Source organism: Oratosquilla oratoria, chromosome 3, assembly GCF_046742065.1.
Source record: "Oratosquilla oratoria isolate Oo_2021 chromosome 3, ASM4674206v1, whole genome shotgun sequence".
In the NCBI taxonomy this organism is placed as follows: domain Eukaryota; kingdom Metazoa; phylum Arthropoda; class Malacostraca; order Stomatopoda; family Squillidae; genus Oratosquilla; species Oratosquilla oratoria.
In genome coordinates this window covers 12,965,929-12,970,762 of record NC_134779.1, presented here as the reverse complement: position 1 = coordinate 12,970,762, position 4,834 = coordinate 12,965,929, and positions in this window count along the sequence as shown.

Below are 4,834 nucleotides of genomic sequence, written 5' to 3'. Positions count from 1 at the left end.
GAACTCCTATAGAGACCCGTTCCTTCATCGGCGAAAGGGCGGTTCCCTCCTCAACCTGGCGAAGTTCAGGGCTAAAACTAAGGTGAAGCAAGTAATCATACGCGACCTTCTCTTTGCTCATGAAAAAGCACTAGCAGCCCACAACGAAGAAATCCTGCAGGAGATGATTGATACCCAGAATGACACGTGCAATGCGTTCTTATTAGTCATCAGCATGAAGTTAATTGTTGTCTTCACTCAAGGACTGTCCACTGCTGCTGATGTAGTGCTGGACGGTAAACCTCTTGAAATGGTCTAGAAATTCTGCTACCTGAGATCTATCGTTTCCTCCAGTACTGCCCTTGACGATGAGATCAATTATAGGATCGGCAAAGGTGCCACAACCTTCGGCAAACTTACAGAGGGAACACGGCAAAACGAACACCTCACCACAAGAAAAAGCCACGAATCTACGAAGTGTGCGTGCTGAACACACTACTTTATACCTCCTATACTTGGACCACCTACAAGGGACATGAGAAGCTAAACACCTTTCATCCCCACTGTCTTTGCAAATTTCTCAATATTAAGTGGCAAGACAGTCCTGAACTCCAGAGTTTTTGAGATGGCAGGCCTCACCAGCATCACGACTATCCTGAGCATAAAGTAGACGAGATGGCTTGGCCATGTCTGCATGATGTACAACAATAGGATCCCCAAGCAGTTCCTGTTCGGAAAAATTACCAGTGTCCATCGACCTCGGGGAATGCCAAAATTACGCTTTCATGGTGTGTGCAAGGATACCATGCAACACCTACAATAGACCACAAGACCTGGGATCAGACAGCTTAAGACCGAGTGACATGGAAAACCGCAGTCCACACTGGAATAGTCCGGCAAGAAGAGGCGCTGAGTAGGAGATAAAGTGCTGACGAAGAAAAGAGAAAGTCAACCAGGCAAACCCTGTCCCGGACGCCCCTTGCCGTCTCTGGCCGTCCCTGGCTCTCTAACATCGGCAGGATCAGCCACGAGAGAAGCTGCATTACCAGACTGTAACCTAGAAGAAAATACCACGAAAAAAAAAGAACTACTAAGGCCGTCTTCTCAAGACGACAAGATCCAACATCTAATGATGATAATAATAGTGAAAGTAACAATGATAATAATAATGATAGTAACAATAAAAAAATGATAATAATGATCTGGGGTATTGGGTCCGTCTGTGGTATTGGCTGCGTGTTATTGTGGTAGAGTAGCATGCAGTTGATATTTTAGGGTCTATATGGAGCACCCCTGCGGACCAGAGCCACACATCATTTTGGCTGTGATAGAGGAAAACTCTGTTCATAGAGAAATTATGACACTTTTATACTACGACTGTCCCTCTGTTATGCTGTCCCCCAACCCTTGTTACTGTCCTGTACCATTTCTCTAAATATTCATTTCCTTTTTTCGCCTACCCTGTGGTGGGGGAAGAGAATACTACCACTAAGTCTTTCCACTTGAGTCGTAAGATGCGACAAAAAACGGGACGAGGGATGGGATTACGAGTCTTGCTACCTTTAGCCCCAAAGGGGACATTCCTAAAAAAAAAGTAAAGGCATAAGAGGGGCTGGAAGTTTTCCAACCAGTACCCTAAGGTTTGGGTCTTTTAATGTGCATGGATGTGGTACAGATGAGAGTAAAAGGGAAGAGATAGGCAGTATGTTCGCGAGAAGAATGATGGATGTGCTGGTTTTGAATGAAACTAAAATGAAAGGAAAGGGCGAGTGTGAGTTTGGGAGTGTAGCTGGGAGGTACTCAGGAGTGAAGAGTGGACAAGGGAGAGAAGGGGTAGTTATACTAGTAAGTGAAGAGATAAGTAAGCGTGTAGTGGAGTGGAAGGAGGTTTCATCAAGGTTGATGTGGATGAAAGTGAAGCTGGGAAGGGAGATGTGGGTTTTTGTAATTGCGTATGGGCCTGGTAGTGAGAAGAGCGTAGAGGAAAGGGAGGCTTTTTTGGGTAGATATAAATGAGTGCATAGAGGGCTTAGGGAGAAATGTCAATGTAGATGTATTGGGAGACTTTAATGCTAGGGTAGGAAACGAACCAGTAGACGGAGTGATTGGGAAGTATGAAGTTCCAGGTAAAAATTATAGTGGAGAATTGATGGTGGAGATGTGTCTTGAAAGAGAGTTGATGATAGCAAATACAGTATTTAGGAAGAAAGTCAAGCATAAGTGCACATGGGAGAGGGTGGTGGATGGAAGGGTGGCAGATAGAGCGTTAATGAACTATATAGTGGTGAGCAGCAGTATGGTAGGAATAGTTAAGGATGTACATGTTCTAAGGGGAGAGAGTGGGGGAATATCAGATCATTTTCTGGTGGAAGGTAAATTGAGAGTGGAGAATAGGTGGAGAAAGAGGAAAGGGGCAGAAGGTAGGGAGGTACTTAGAGTGAACTGCTTAAATGAGAAAGAAAAGGAGAATGAGTATAAGAAGAAGCTGAGAGAGGAGTGGGAGAGAGTGAAGGATAGAGTAGAACTAGGAGTGGATGAGGAATGGGGATGGTTCAAGGAGGGAGTCATAAGGTGTGCAAAGATGGTGTGTGGAACAAGGAGGGTGGGAGGAAATACAAGGAAGGGTAATGAGTGGTGGGATTAGGAAGCAAAGAAGGGTGTAGAAGAGAAGAAGAAGGCATTCATAGATTGGCTACAAATTAGGACGAGGGAATCGTATGAGAGGTACAAAGTAAAGAGAAGGGAAGTTAAGCATAAGATAAAGGAAGCAAAGGGGAGAGCAGATGTGAAATGGGGTAGGAGTATGACAGAATATTTTGAAAGTAATAAAAAGATGGTTTGGAAAGAAATTAAAAGAGGAAGAGGAGGCGAATCAAGTAGAGAAGAAAAGGTAAAAGGTGCAGATGGAGAGATGATAAAGGAAGAGAAGGCAGTGAGAGGAAGGTGGGCAGAGTATTATAGGGAGTTGCTAAATGTGAAGGAGGATAGGGAGGGAAAGGTAGTTGCAATGGGAAGCGCAAAGAAAATGAGAGTGATGAGTGAGGAAAATGGAGGAGAAATAGGGGAAGATGAAGTGAAAGCAGCTGTTAAGATGATGAGAGCAGGTAAGGCACCTGGGATGGATGGGTGCTGGTGAGGTTATTTAATGTTTGTTTAAGAGAGGGTAGAGTGCCAGAGGACTAGAGGAGTGCCTGTATAGTTCCACTTTACAAGGGAAAGGGGGACAAATGTGAGTGTACTAGTTTTAGAGGGATCAGCTTATTGAGTGTAGTTGGGAAGGCTTATGGGAGGGTCTTGATTTAGGGGATTAGGAGAGGAACGGAGGGAGTAATTGGTGAGGAACAGTGTGGTTTTAGGACAGGTAGGGGTTGTGTAGGTCAGATTTTTGTGGTAAAACAGATATGTGAGAAATCTATAGGAAAAGTTAAGGATGTTTTTTGGGCTTTTATGGATCTGGAAAAAGCTTACGACAGGGTAGACAGGAAGGTACTGTGGGAGGTACTGCAGATATATGAGGTAGGAGGAAAACTGTTAAGAGCAGTCAAGAGTTTTTACGAGAGTAGTAGAGCTTGTGTTAGGATTAGAAATGGAGAGAGTGAATGGTTTGAGGTAAAGGTGGGACTTCGTCAGGGATGTGTTATGTCACCCTGTATGTTCAATCTATACATGAATGGGGTGGTGTGAGAGGTGAATGCAAGGGTAGTGGGTCAGGGGTTGGAGATGGTTAAAGAAAATGGAGAAAAGTGGGAAATAAGCCAGTTGTTTTTCGCTGGTGACACTGCGTTTGTAATAGGATCAGAGGAGGGATTAAGGAAGTTAGTGACAGTTTGAGAAGGTGTGTGAAAGAAGGAAGCTGAAGATAAATGTGGGTAAAGGTAAGGTGATGAGATGTAAAAGGGGAGAGAGTGACAGCAGGCTGGAAGTGAGCATTAAGGGTGAGAGACTGAAGAAAATGGATAGTTTTAGATGCTTGGATGCGAATGTGGCAGGAAAGGGAGGAGTGGGGGTGGAGGTAGAATATAGATTGAGAGAAGCGAGTAAATGCCTCGGTGAATTAAAAAGTGTAATGAGAAATAGACATCTGGGAATGGTGCTAAGAGGAGGTTATATGAAGGAGTGATTGTGCCAACAGCACTGTATGGGGCAGAAACATGGAACATACGAGAGGAAGAGAGGAGGAGTTTGAATGTGTTTGAGATGAAATGTCTGAGTAGTATGATAGGGGTTACTAGGCTAGATAGAGTGAGAAATGAGGAGGTGAGGAGGAGAAGGGGGATGGAAAGGGAGCTGGGAGATAGGGTTGATGAAAGAGTATTAGGATGGTTTGGACACATGGAAAGAATGAGTGAAGAAAGATTAGTAAAAGAGGTGTGGAAGGCAGAGGTGGAAGGAGTGAATATTAGGGGCCGTCCTAGGATGAGATGGATGGATGGGGTAAAAGGGGCATTACAAAAGAGAGGAATGTCTGTTAAGGAAGGACGGGAGAGGACAGAAGTTAGGGGTGAATGGAGATCGGTTGTGTATGGATGATGCTGTGATGCATGAGGGAGAGTGGGTGGGGGATGGGGGGGGGTGAGGAAGTATGTATGAGAACAATTTGACGCAGCCCGAAGGGATTTCTCCCCGCCTTCTCCTTTTCTGCATGAGGGGACGGAGATGAGGGGTCGCCGAATTTATGAAGCGACCTTGCTGTGGATGTGCTGTGTCTTGCGACACTGCTTTTGACCCAGGGCAGTGGATAGAATCAGGGATGACCCGTCATCCAGGAGGTGCCAAGATAAGAGGGAGGGAGGAGGGTGGAGGGGAGTGGAATATGTTGGGAATCGAATGAGTGGGAGTGGTTTCTATACCTTTT